The sequence below is a fragment of the Schistocerca piceifrons genome, chromosome 5, assembly GCF_021461385.2.
Source record: "Schistocerca piceifrons isolate TAMUIC-IGC-003096 chromosome 5, iqSchPice1.1, whole genome shotgun sequence".
Taxonomy (NCBI): Eukaryota; Metazoa; Arthropoda; class Insecta; order Orthoptera; family Acrididae; genus Schistocerca; species Schistocerca piceifrons.
In genome coordinates, this window is record NC_060142.1 from 235093697 (window position 1) to 235108578 (window position 14882).

Sequence of the window (14882 nt, forward strand, 5' to 3'; positions counted from 1 at the left end):
GTTAAGTCCCATGATGCTCAGAACCATTTGGACAGTTTTTGAACTAATGAGAAGATATTGAATAGAATTGGGGAGAAGAGAAATTTGTGCCACAACTTGACCAGAAGAAGGGATCGCTTGGTAGGACATAATCTGAGGCATCAAGGGATCACCAATTTAGTATTGGAGGGCAGTGTGGAGGGTAAAAATCGTAGAAGGAGACCAAGAGAGGACTACACTAAACAGATTCAGAAGGATGTAGTTTGAAGTAGGTACTGGGAGGTTTAGCACAGAATAGAGTAGCATGGAGAGCTGCATCAAACCAGTCTCTGGACTGAAGACCACAACAACAACAGGTGCTCTCGAACAGTAAAATATGTGTAAACTGTATTTAAAAGTAACACCAGAGCTATGGACCATAGAAGAAGTATACGTGTGAAGATTGCTTTGCAGATCTCGCGTGGGTGAGTTAATAGAGCTTGACGTCTGCGTTCCAAGGGTTTCACGTTCAAAGACCATGAAAAGCAATTTTTTTTAACTATTTACGAGTGAAACTGTTACAATGGAGATCATTTTCCTGAAAAGTAAAAGGAATTTTCGGAGTTTGTAGCAATGTTCCCTTGGCAGTCTGCTTTCTCTTCGCTGGATGAAAGTGACAAATCTGTACAGTGCATATGTGTAGATTGATGTGGTGTTTCGTCGCAAGTGGGACCTTTGGAATAACGACTTCACGCTCTACCAACTCACGCACACGAGATCTACATAGCAATGTTCACAGATTTGCTTTCCCTGTGCTCTGTACTGTTACTTTTAAATACAGGCTACGCATGTTCTCTGGCCGACAGTACTTACCACGAACTAAACCTGTGTTTAAGTTGATACCCTATCGACATACAACGTTGTATACCGACCTGCGTGTCCGACATCTGAAGGTTTGGGTGTCAGGGCATCGCTGCTGGCGTCTCTATCTTCACAGAATCGGCGCGTTTCATCGCCGATTTTGATATTAAGAGCATTTACCACGTGCTTTAATAGAATATGGCATACATTGAATAGACATACGGCTAAATTTGAAGTAACGTTGACAGTTTCGCATCGGCTCGATGTTATTTTTGGAGCATATCTCCAAATGAGACTCTTGAAACTTGATGTATAGTGAGATACCTTCGGTGACCATGCAGCTCGTTATAATGAAATTACAATGAAATGAACACCCTTAGCTGCTTACAGGCGTTGACATACGTCAACGGGGACTCGATCCCGGGTTCTCCTGCTTACATGGCAGACGCTCTATCCATCTGAGCCACCGAGGACACAGAGGATAGCGTGACTGCAGGGATTTATCTCTGGCACGCCTCCCGCGAAACCCACATTCTCAACGTATTGTCCCGCACTACATTCGCAGTGCCCCCACCCAATATACTCATTACTCGCGGCGCGTTGCCGATTCCCGTAGGAGTTCGGGCACTGTTTGTGCATTCGCACAGAAGAAGAAGATGGTCATGTGGCCTGTGAGCCTTCACTATATGTACACTAATATGGTATCTGCTCTTTCGGACATGTCCCTGCAGTCGCGCTATCCTCTGTGTCCTCGGTGGCTCAGATGGATAGAGCGTCTGCCATGTAAGCAGGAGATCCCGGGTTCGAGTCCCGGTCGGGGCACACATTTTCATCTGTCCCCGTTGACGTATGTCAGTGCCTGTAAGCAGCTAACGGTGTTCATTTCAATGTAATTTCTTGAAACTTTCGTTTGCATTTTGAGTAAAACCGGCGAAACAATGCTCTAGGAGATGAGGTTTACTCAGATCGGTATAAATAGGGATGACGGCATCGATAACGATTTGTGACAGCCGGTTCTTCGCCGAGGCGTGCGAGGCAAACTCGGCTTCAAGCGCTCACAGGATCGTTACTTTTTCGAATTCGCTTATAATATTTTGGGGAATACCTCTACAATGTACATACATTCGGATTCCGTAATAAAAAGAATTTCGAGTTATTATCGACCGTCATCGTGTCGTTCCCCCTTAATGAAACGTAATTTCACAATTTAATTAATTACCTGCTCAAATTGTTTACCATCGACTGAGAGATGAACAGATGAAAGTACGTAGAATTATATGCCGTTGCATGTTGTGGCGGTTCGAAGGCGCATATCATCTGCCGTGGTTGGAGCCTCACGACAGATTGCATCTATTAGTGCTTCCGGAGAATGAAGCCAGGAGGAGTCAAACTAAGAAATCTGATCAGCTGTTATACCGCAGCATTCAGTACAATCCAACGGTCAGGAAAGTCGTCAGTTAGCATTTTCTTTACGACACGGGAAGCGCTAGATGGAAAACCGTCTTGTTGGAATCACATAGACTGTCGCTTATCCAGTAGTAACTCTTCTAGAGGAAAAGATAGAATGCGCGTAAGGAGGTGTCTATGCGTGTTTCCATTTAACATCTTTGCGATGAAATAAGGTTCTAGAATTGCATTTTCTACGATGCTGCATCATAGGTTAACGCTTCTCGGTCGTCGTTGTACCTGACGAAGGCAGGACGGATTTTGAGCTGTCCAGTAGTGCATGTAAATTTACATTACCGTGGTTCGGAAACGCTCTTTCGTTGGTAAGAGACGCACTTCGAGAAAACGTAGTCTCGTCTCGCTAGCGATGACATTCAAAGTCTAGTGCTCCGAGTGCATGATGCAGTGGCAGACGAAAAGTGTCCAATTAATGTTGATACGAGATGATATTCACAGGCTAATCCCACATTCCTTGGCAAAACATTTAGTGCCTCCATTCGCATTGTAAACGTAGCACAACTAACTTCTCCCCACTGGTGTACTCATCTGCTGCTAGTTCTGCACTAGAGAACAGTAAAGAGTCGGAAGGCTTGATGCAAGAACTTGTGTTTACAACGCAACAGCCGATTCCGGCTAACTTTCAGTTTTACAATATTTCTCAGATTATTTTCTGAAGAGTTTCAATCTCAACATGCGTTTTCTCACTATACTCGTCTAATCAACCGTTTTTAGATGCCATTAAAAAAGCGTTCTATTTGAAAATCTATACTTGCTTCAGTATCTCAATCAATATGAGAGTTACAACTCTTTATCATATAGCAAAGTAAATGCACCTGTGCGTACTATAAATTTCCGTAAACGTCATTTCGATATTGGAAACTGTTCACAAACTACAAGGTGTGTTACGTCTTCCTTCACTCAACCTGTGTAATTGCTTTTTTGTGACGTTGTCGTTACTGCTAGCAAGATGACAAATATTCATATTTTCTTTTGCATTCTCGAGGGAATTGTCTAGATTCAGAAACCCATTGAAACTGTTTCGTTCTTTATTCTCCCTCAGTCATGTGGAAGGCGAGGATAGCTTTGTTTGTATCCTTCAGTAGTCTGATTGACCTTCTGCTTCCTCTTCTATTTTTCTTCCCATATACCTGGAGTCATTTTAGTCAGAGATTTACAAATGCTGTAAGCGAACCTGTATGTAATCGAATTAAATCGGATGATGCTGAGGGAATTAGATTAGGAAATTAGACGCTTAAAGTAGTAAATGAGTTTTGCTGTTTGAGGAGCAAAATAACTGACGATGGTCGAAGTAGAGAGGATATAAAAGGTAGACTGGCAATGGCAATGAAATCGTTTCTGAAGAAGAGAATTTTATTAACATCGAGTACAGATTTAAGTGTCAGGAAGTCGTTTCTGAAATTATTTATATGGAGTGTACCTATGTATGGAAGTGAAACGTGGACGATAAATAATTTAGACAAGAAGAGAATAGAAGCATTCGAAATGTGGTGCTATAGAAGAATGGTGAAGATTAGATGGGTATATCACAGAACTAATGAGGAGGTATTGAATAGAATTGGGGAGAAGAGAAATCTGTGGCACAACTTGACTAGAAGAAGGGATCGGTTGGTAATACATATTCTGAGGCATCCAATACGAAATTGGTGATCCAATTTCGTATTGGAGGGCAGGGTGGAGGGTAAAAATCGTAGAGGGCGACCAAGAGATGAATACACTAAACAGATTCAGAAGGATGTAGGCTGCAGTAGGTACTGGGAGGTGAAGACGCTTGCACAGGATAGAGTAGCACGGAGAGTTACATCAAACCAGTCTCTGGAATGAAGACCACAGCAACAACAAAGCGAAACTGATTACCCGAAGCGCGTTGCATTGATTCGCTCAAGGCTCCTATAATTCTGGAAGTGCTTCACGGTTCGGACATTTCAGTACGTTGCTGCCGTCATGTAGCGTTGCAGGAGCACTTAGTACTCTGGATACCAGGGTTGGGAATTTCCGCCTGTGCAGGCATGTGTGGAATGCAGGTGTCTCATGGCAAATATGTCTGCCCTGAGGCCACTGCGGTGGGCAGAGCTCCTCGTATTGTACGTCCCTACCGCTCGGCGCTGGACTGCGGCGCGTAACACATCAACTTGCGCTATTGTGTTACCAGTCGCACTGCACCTCACCTCCAAGTACCAGTGCCTAAATGGCGCTATCTACCGAGTGTCTCAACATTACGAAGCGTATATACTTTTCCTCTTATGTGCCCCTTGAATTAACTGGGTACGAATTTCTTAAAATATGATGTCAGTTATTCATACTCCTATATGAGATACGAATCACCAATAATAAATATCCGTTTAGTCCTGTTCCATTTTGCTGATAAGTTGGCAAATTAGTGAGATTGTGGCGTATCAAAAATGGTTCAAATAGCTCTGAGCACTATGGGACTTAACTGCTGAGGTCATCAGTCCCCTAGAACGTAGAACTACTTAAACCTAACTAACCTAGGGACATCACACACATCCATGCCCGAGGCAGGATTCAAACCTGCGACCGTAGCGGTCGCGTGGTTCCAGACTGCAGCGCCTAGAACCGCTCGGCCACTGCGGCCGGCTGTGGCGTATCTCTGTCTTCCTGTCGTACCTGTGTGCTCTGTGTGACTCACTTATATGTAAAAATATTTAGCACCATGGACATCTACAAGTTTCGCGACTGACTGAAATGTATGAACAAAGTGAATTACTAAACTTGCAAGCTGGCCGGTGTGGCCGAACGGTTCTAGGCGTTTCAGTCTACGGTCGCAGGTTTGAATCCTGCCTCGGGCATGGATGTGTGTGATGTCCTTAGCTTTTTGGTTTAAGTAGTTCTAAGTTCTAGGAGACTGATGACCTCAGATGTTAAGTCCCATAGTGCTCAGAGCCATTTGAACCATTAACTCGCAGGAAGAAACTAAAGTTTCCAGTGTGCCAAAAGGTTTTGTATTTTCGAGTTACGTAGTAATAGTAGTCAAGGTATTCACAAACTCCTGTTACATACTTGATGGATTTGTAGACAAAACTGACGGGGAACTCACGACCGAAAAAGAAACACTTCCTTATTACAGTGGCAAAGGTGTAGTACAATGTATTCTGATCTTCTACAGCGACATAAAGTAGTAATTTTCTATGACTCTGAACTGTATTTAATGTGTATCTATCTTACAAATGTGATAAAAATGGCAAATGCTAGCAGCAGTTGCAGCAATGCAGATGCGTATCATTGGTCGAAGAAGATAAACTAATTGTACAACGCAATATGTAAATACACTTAATTTCTGTTATTTAGCAGCTTGCTGGAAGCGTGTGTGCTCGATTGCCGCCTAGCACATTGTCGGCTGCAGGGGACAGGAGAGGCCCGTGGCAGTACAGGACTCGCGTCCATTTATTTCCTAGATGGGGTGGCAGTACGCAACTGGTCAGAAGCAGTCCTCATCGACCCGAAGTTATCCGACTTCCAATGATTTCTCCTCTCCCCTGTGCTGCTGGTCCCGACGGAGGTTCGAGTCCTCCCTCGGGCATGGATGTTTGTGTTTGTCCTTAGGATAATTTAGGTTAAGTAGTGTGTAAGTTTAGGGACTGATGACCTTACCAGTTAAGCCCCATAAGATTTCACACACATTTGAACATGTTTTTTCTCCTCTCCCAGAGATGTGCCAAGTAACAATAAGCGTGTAGTACTTCTAATCTGCGTTTGCCCTTGAAGGCCAGATTTCCAAGCGCTGTTGAGGAAAAGCAATTGACAAAGTTCAATGAAATTGCCAATAGGTTACTCGATCCCTGTTTTTAATACGACCGAGCGAGGTGATGCAGTGGTTAGCACACTGGATTCACATTCGTGAGGACGATGGTTCAAACCCGCATCAGGGCATTCTGATTTGGGTTTTTCGTGCTTTCCCTAAACTATTTCAAGCAAATGCCGGGATAGTTTCCTTGAAAGGACACGGCCGACTTCTTTCCCCATCCTTCCGTAATCCAATGGGATCGATGACACAGCTGTTTGGTTTCTTCCCCCCAAATCAACCAACCAAGCAACCGATCTTAATAAGAGCAAAAGTCGATAATGTTTGAGATTAGTAATCACAAAGGCGCTGTGTCGATTCCTGCGAAAATAAACTTTGGTTATTTTAATTTAACTTCCGTTGTTAATTATAAAATGGAAACGTTTAGTAACAAATGATTATTCATAATTTGTTAAGGATAATAACATCTTTTAATTTTCAACCAGTGTCCTACTTGTGTTGCAACGCCACTCAAAGACAGAAAGTGTTTGTGTTTAAAATCTTTTTATTGAAGTTCTTTGGACTGCACTATATTGTTTATTTCTCCGTTTGGTGCCTAAACAAATATATCAGAATGTTTTGCGTCTCTTGAGGAGCTTACATACAGCAGTTGATGTGAGAATCATGGATTTCGATTAGAGTATCTGTCAGAATAATTGGGATGTGTGGCTACAGTACTTCTTCTCCCATGAATTTTCCATTTAAAATTGTCGCTTCGATGATATTTATCATCATATTTTTTTACTGGAAGTCTGATACTATTACAAAGTCGCGGTGAATTTATTTTTCTGCTTTGTTTGAACACACGCGGAGAAATAATATGGAGATCTCTTAACTGTCCATTTAACAAAGGTTCGTTTTATTTCATCCAACGTAGAATGGCATGTGAACGTAACAGAAAAATTTGAACAGTCATATGAGTGGATTTATGTCATTGCATCTTTTGCGCATTCCGTGCATTTGCCGTGGAACTCTGCAAATGCGGCCTGTGGTATGATCATCTTGCCCAATTAATTGGCCACATTGCCATGATTAATAACTGCATCACGCACATTAATGTAGTCTTTGGACAGCAACTAAGTTTGATTTAATCGAATACAAAGGAATGACTCTGTTTCGATTTGCGCATACAGATTGACAATGTATTGATGGAAAAATTGTCGACAGTTCAAGGTATGACTTTCAATATTTTCACGAATCATCAATGAAGAGGTAATAATTAATAGCACTGACCTTCTATTTCGTTTCCTTATCTGTTGTGAATTTCTCAATTTCATGTTGAAGTGTTATCACCATTTCAACGATGGACAATTATATCATACGGGTTAAATTCTTCACCAACTGTAACCAATGCCATTTTATCAATTGCTGGTGTATTATTCTGTCCTTGGTGTTGACTGACAGGTTTTGCATCTGCTTTAACCAAAATTTTGTAGCCATCAGCTGGCATTTGTTCAAGATCAGTTTGGGGCAACTGATTTAATTCACTGTGTTGACAGAACAAAGCCTGTAATGTAGCAACGATTTCTTACTTAGCGCCCATATTGAATTGACAACGTTGATCGATTTGTTCATCTGTACTTCCTACGAAATATATTCAAAGAAATTTGTAATATGCATTCGGCAGTGTTAGTAGTGATCCTGCATGATGACGAATTTGACCTTGCACTTTGATGTTGTCATGCAATCCTCGCACATGATATTTACTGCATTGAACGATGCCTTTTGGAAGCAAGAGTTGTATTTGTATATCGTTGCCAAGAAGTGTTTCGGTTACCTTGTGTCAGCTGATACCAACGCTGATAATCGTTTGCTAGGTGAATCCAATTCTGCCAATTTCACTTTTACATCCGCACTGGTTATCTTGGTGCTTCATTCTTAAAATTGGGGGGCTAGAACAAATACATAATTGTTCAATAATTACATTTGGGTGACAACTGTAATCATAATTATCACCGTAATCAGATGAACCAAGCTATAAATAGGAGTATAGTGTTAGTCTAGATCGAGCAACGCGTACTCAAACGATTTCCAAACATAATTCCTGTTTCAGAAGTTCGCGATATCTTTTCCTTTCAGCCTCTGGTCTAGAACGATCAATCGTATGTCGTTTCGGTGTCATAACCGATTTAACGCCGAAAGTAATACTGTTTGACGACTATAACAAATTTATTCCGAATAAAAAAAAAGAAAATGTGTGTGGTATATATCAACGTTACTAATGTTGACTGGCAACTCGATCAATGCCATTTGCTATATTATACATGAATTGAAATGTCGATGATTGTGTTTGATACAAATAAGCTTTATCAATGTTGTGCATCCATACACTAAAACCACACGAAATTCATCTAAACTATACAAAATACATGCGTGCTAGTTACTTGTACGCCACCTATTTTAAACGGGTGAACTAACAGAGAAACCTTCACAGGTGTTCACCTAACCCACCAGTTTCATTACTCAAACGGTTTGTACTTATCTGTTGTAAAATATTTGTACTAATTCAGGATACTTTGCGAGTCTGTGCACAACAACACACCAAAGTTTCATAGCAAAGGGATGAATAGTACAGGAATCTATACACGAGAAACATAAAAACTATTCATTTGTGCATCCATAGTTACAGGGTACACAATTTCATTAAAATAAATTAAAATTTGATACAAGCATATGAAATGCCTCAGTGTTAAATCATAAATCACCTGCACTAATATATTGTACTTGATAGAAATAAGTATTTTTCCTTTACTTTTTGATATTTCCCATTTAATGTATTGTGAACACTCGCGTTTTCATGTCACTAGTAATTAAAGGCGAAAGGAGGTTAATTTCATTGAAAAAATGCAATACAAAATTTGATAATAACATGTCGAGTTAATAACAAACAGTTCGAAAATAAAGAAAATTGACAAGTATGTCCTAGCGAGGAGAATCGACTTTATGATTACTAGTGACGCACGGTACCGATTCAGCTACCATCTATTTTGTTAATGTGAGTCAATTACATAGCACTTAAACACACTCATAAATTTTGAAAAGAGATTTCTTTCGCTTTCGAGATTTCCGTTCAATTACTTTAAGAAATTGATCTCCAGGCTCTTCTCTTAAATTCTATGTGTATGAAGCAAATCGAAGGTAGGATTCAGTTGTAAGCCGTGTGAAAGGTAAGCCTTTTAGCGTTGAGCCGCTGGTCGCGAGCTTGCAACTTAGCCGGCACGCCTGCCACCTGTTACGCTGGGTTGCATCGCAGCCGCCAGCAGGCGCCCCTCCAGCAACCTCAGCGCCGAGATCCCGATTGATTCCTGTGATCAGGTTCCGCTGATGTGATCGTCAGCGGAGCGAGTAACGAAATTCGAGCTAGCACTCCCCCTCGGTTCCGCTACGAACGCGGATAGAGTGCCTGCGACTACTACTTCCAATCAATTTCCGTTTCTCGGTCATATAACTTGGAAGGTGACGCTTATCGCTGCAAGGATTCTGTGAAATGAAATAATTTTCCTCCCAGTAGTCATATGCGCTCCTATTTCAGTCGATAAAAGCGGATTGGAGTTGTACGCTGATACGAAGCAGCCAGACATTAAAGCAACCTCATTTATTTTCCGCATCACGACATTGGGATTAGTGTAACGGAAAACGTGTAGATATTATCAACACTTTTACATAATATCACATGAATCATATACCGTAGGCTCTATGAAAAAAAGTCTAAGATTTCAAATTTAAATTGCAAGCTAGAAGCACTTAAACTTACTAAATGTGGCACTAAAGGATGGGGATATAAACTGTATTCCAAGAGTTTTAAAAACCCCTACAATGACACAGTTTGCTAGAGATCTTTTCATCCCAATGCTTTTGCGAAAGGAGAAATATTTCTGTCAGCAGGAGAAATTAATAAATATTTGTACTCTGAAACAGCATTTAGACCATTAATAAGTATGTGTGTTTTGATACAGATTTCTGTGTACCATGTTCTTCATGTCATCACAACAAGTTAAACTCCTCATAGAACATACACTTCTTATTGTACATTTGTGTATTTTGCTCTTTAAATAAAGTAATAAAGTTACGACAGCAAAAATGACTCCATAACAAATCTGTGAATGGAAATATCCACAGTAAATCCGATGACGCCTTGTTACATCACCTAGTTACAGACTGAACGGATTATAGAGTTTAATGTTATGTAAGAGGCATTGAGCTAAATTTATTGAGTTGAAACTAAACATTTCTAATTAATACATTAAAATTTCTGTAAGTATGGTGGTGATAAAGTATTTTGAATACATTTTCATCTCTTAGTATGAGAAAGTACGAAGGGTAGCGAAGAGGTAAATACATAATTATAGTGATTACAGCGAAAGACTTTTTTCAGATTGGTAGCAATGTTACTTCCTTTTTCTCTCCATGACGTGGCACAATTCATAGCGCAATATTAGACCTAATTCAAAGTGCCATTATATCTAGGTAAGTATTAGTTTCAAACCTTCCGAGTGTGCAGTTTGCGCCTCAATTAAGACAAGACACTAATGTCTGGACTACATTCCGACAGGTGATGAATATTTAGTAACTCCAAGCACACTTAAAAACAAACCGCTACACATAAATCCACCATCGAGAGAGCAATACTAAACTTTGTCATCACACTTAAGGTTCATGATAAATATTTATATCGCCTGTTAGGACATATCAGTTTCGGCGAACGAGACAGACAAGCTTTCAACATCATTGATATTAAAGAAAAGAAACTTAATCTAAAAAAAAAAGATGCAGCCAAGAAGTCTGTGATGAAAACCATGTTTATTGTATGAGAAAGCATGTCCGCGCATCATTTTGCTTTCCTCGAACCGATTTATAATAATATCTAGCAGGAAATACTTACGCAGACAACGAAGAGGATTAAGCTTACATACCGGATCATGAATTTGTGAAGAAAATTGTATAAAATGCAGATTTAAATGAGGCATATGGGCATGGTTGACGCTTGCCGAAGTTGATTGATATGCGGTACCTGTAATGCAGACTAGCAGTCTTGAAATGTAACACATTAGATACACTGAGATGATAAAACGGAGGTCATTCATTCTTGCTCAAATTTGTAATTAATCGATCTACGTAAATGTTTTCAACATTTCTTCAAGTTTTTAATAGACAAGTCTTAGAGATTTTTAGGACAACTACTTATTCATTTAAACATTTAATTTTTATCCAAACAATAACTGTCAAGGAATAAGTGTTAACATAGAAGTTTCATTCAGTTATATTCGTCTGCGACTTCATAAACATTATAAATCGTAAATGGTTCGCTACGTGGAACCTCAAGGTTACACTATGTATATGCAGACTACTGTTTCTGTAACGACATCAAAATGAATTTACTTCGTCTGTTACAAGCTACTAGGCTCTTCGACCACAGAGTACTTTAATTACATACTACTCTACCACGTTATCCATACATTGGAAAATTAAAAGTTTCAAGGCCTGGTGATTTCTAGAAATTGTTTTTTAGTTCAGTCATCAGAGATGCTCAACATCTCTCCAGTGAGTAGAGTATATGCCTAAAATTCTTATCTCGAGGGTCAGAAATAAATCACTTTTTCCTATGAAGTGCCCAGCATTAAATCCATAATTGTGGCAATATCACATCGGGAAGCAGACAAGTGAATGCACGTCGCATGCTCATTGCACGTGTCCGTCAAACCTATGAAGAAGCTCACCAACAGAGCGAAATGGTTGTGATAACGGCAACTCTGTTCGAAAGAAAGACGGCGTAGTTGCACGATAGACACCAAGATTTATCTATGGCGTTTATACTGGGGGATGTTGGGTGATGTCTTAAACAGGCGGCTGACACTTTCCTTCTCCAAAACTTCATAAACCGTGCCAATGACTTAACTGCCAAGGAGGCTACATGTTAACTGTTATTTCGAATTTCCTTTACAACTGGCCATAAGACGAACCTTGGTTTTATGGGGGAATGCCAAAATGCGGTAAAAAGTTACGTTTTCAGTTCGTATGCCTATAAGGTAATCTTTCTATACAATATTGCGCAAAATTTCTTACAAAATTCTGCTTAGAAATGTTTTGTTTTCGTTTTTAGAATTTTTATATGCGCCCACCACACTGACTCAGCTTCTGATTTCTTTGTTGTTCAAACCTTCACGTTACTGAAAACTCATTTGCAGTATTAACTTCGACCTTTTGATTGTTGCCACTGTCGCAGCAACCAACAGTGTTTAAACTCCAGTTCTTGATCTATGATGTAGTGTTTGGAGTTTAGATGGTAAACTTGTTAATGATCGCTTATCAAATATAATTTTAATGGACTTCAGTAGTACTATAACATGGCAATAATAAAAACGTAAATAATATGCAGGAAAAGAGGGATCTACCTATCTGCCTACCTACATTTATACTCTGCAAGCCACCCAACGGTTTGTGGCGGAAGGGACTTTACGTGCCACTGTCTTTACCTCTCTTTCCTGTTCCAGTCGCGTATGGTTCACGTGAAGAACGACTGCCCGAAAGCCTCCATGCGCGCTCGAATCTCTCTAATTTTATATTCGTGATCTCCTCGGGAGGTATAAGTAGGGGGAAGCAATATATTCGCACCTCATCCAGAAACACACCCTTTCGCAACCTGGACAGCAAGCTACACCACGATGCAGAGCTCCTCTCTTGCAGATTCTGCCACTTGAGTTTGCTAAGCATCTCCGTAACGCAATCACGCTTACCAAATAACCCTGTGCCGAAACGCGCCGCTCTTCTTTCGATCTTCTCTATCTCCTCTATCAACCCGACCTCGTACGGATCCCACACTGATGAGCAATACACAAGTATAGGTCGAACGAGTGTTTTGTAAGGCACCTTCTTTGTTGATGGGCTACATTTTCTAGGGACTCTCCCAATGAATCTCAACCTGACAACCTCCTTACCAACAATTAATCTCATATGATCATTCCACTTCAAATCGTTCCGTATGCATACTCTCAGATATTTTACAGAAGTAACTGCTACCAGTGTTAGTTCCACTATCATATAATCGTACAATAAAGGATCCTTCTTTCTATGTATTCGCAATACATTACATTTCTCTATGTTAAGGGTCAGTTGCCACTCCCTGTACTAAGTGCCTCTCTGTATACTACAGCATCGTCCGCGAAAAGCCGCGTGGAACTTCCGACGCTATCTACTAGGTCACTTATATATCATGTGAAAAGCAATGGTCCCATAACACTCCCCTGTGGCATGCCAGAGGTTACTTTAACGTCTGTAGACGTCTCTCATTTGAGAACAATGTGCTGAGTTCTGTTTCCTAGAAACTCTTCAATCCAGCCACAAAGCTGGTCTGATATTCCGTGGGCTCATACTTTGTTTATCAGGCGATAGTGCGGAACTGTATGGAACGTCTTCCGGAACTCAAGGAAAGTGCCATCTACCTGGGAGACTGTATCTAATATTTTCTAGGTCTCATGAACAAATAAAGCGAGTTGGGTCTCACACGATCGCTGTTTCCGGAATCCATGTTGATTCCTACAGAGTAGATTCTGGGTTTCCAGAAATGACATGATACGCGAGCAAAAAACATGTTCTAAAATTCTACAACAGATCGATGTCAGAGATACAGGCCTATAATTTTGCGCATCTGCTCGACGACCCTTCTTGAAAACTGTGCTGTTTTCCAATCATTTGGAACCTTCCGTTCTTCTAGAGACTTGCGGTACACGGCTGTTAGAAGGGTTCAAAAATGGTTCAAATGGCTCTGAGCACAATGGGACTTAACTTCTGAGGTCATCAGTCCCCTAGAACTTAGAACTACTTAAACCTAACTAACCTAAGGACATCACACACATCCATGCCCGAGGCAGGATTCGAACCTGCGACCGTAGCGGTCGCGCTGTTCCAGACTGTAGCGCCTAGAACCACTCGGCCACTTCGGCCGGCTGTTAGAATGGGGCAAGTTCTTTCGCGTACTCTCTGTAGAATCGAATTGATATCCCGCCAGCTCCAGTGGACTTTCCTCTCTTGAGTGATTTCAGTTGCTTTTCTATTCCTTGGACTCTTATTTCTATATCAGCCATTTTTTCGTTCGTGCTAGGATTTTGAGAAGAAACTGCAGCGCGGTCTTCCTCTGTGAAACAGCTTTGGAAAATGGTGTTTAGTATTTCATCTTTACGCGTGTCATCCTCTGTTTCAATGCCATTATCTTCCCAGAGTGTGTGGATATGCTGTTTCGATCCACTTACTGATCTTACGTAAGACCAGAACTTCCTAGGATTTTCTGCCAAGTCGGTAATAGAATTTTACTTTCGAATTCACTGAACGCTTCACGCATAGCCCTCCTTATGTAAACTTTGACATCGATTAGCTTCTGTTTGTCTGAGAGGATTTGGCTGCGTTTAAATTTGCTCTGAAGCTCTCTTTGTAAGAGTCGACATATTTTCCTTGACCTTAGACTGATGATACTCGTCTACGTTTTGTTTGCCCTTGCGGTGGTCATTTATGGTCAAAATTCAGGGAAACTTCAGCTACTGGAGTGCTTTAACATCATGAAAGTTATGTTTTATTTACGGTTGTATCCACAAAAAGAAAGGCAACTAACAACCCCATATCGAATGGTGTGTCTAAGATCGTATTTTCTGGGACAGAAATTTCAGAAAGAGAGGTCAGTGATTCCATTATTTCATTTAATAATGGTCATCTGCTAAAATAAAGATCTGGAAAGACTTGGCGTTGTTCCATCAAGAGTCTTTAACATCTACGCAAAGAATGAATATGTAGTGCACAGTACACAGAT

At 40.6% G+C, this 14882-nt stretch overlaps 1 non-coding gene across 1 annotated transcript; it reads left to right on the forward strand.

Moving 5' to 3' along the window:
* The first annotated feature begins 1567 nt into the window (after positions 1–1567).
* On the forward strand, positions 1568–1641 carry Trnat-ugu. Its single transcript has one exon. It is a non-coding gene; the product is annotated as a tRNA-Thr (tRNA).
* The last annotated feature ends 13241 nt before the right edge of the window (positions 1642–14882 follow it).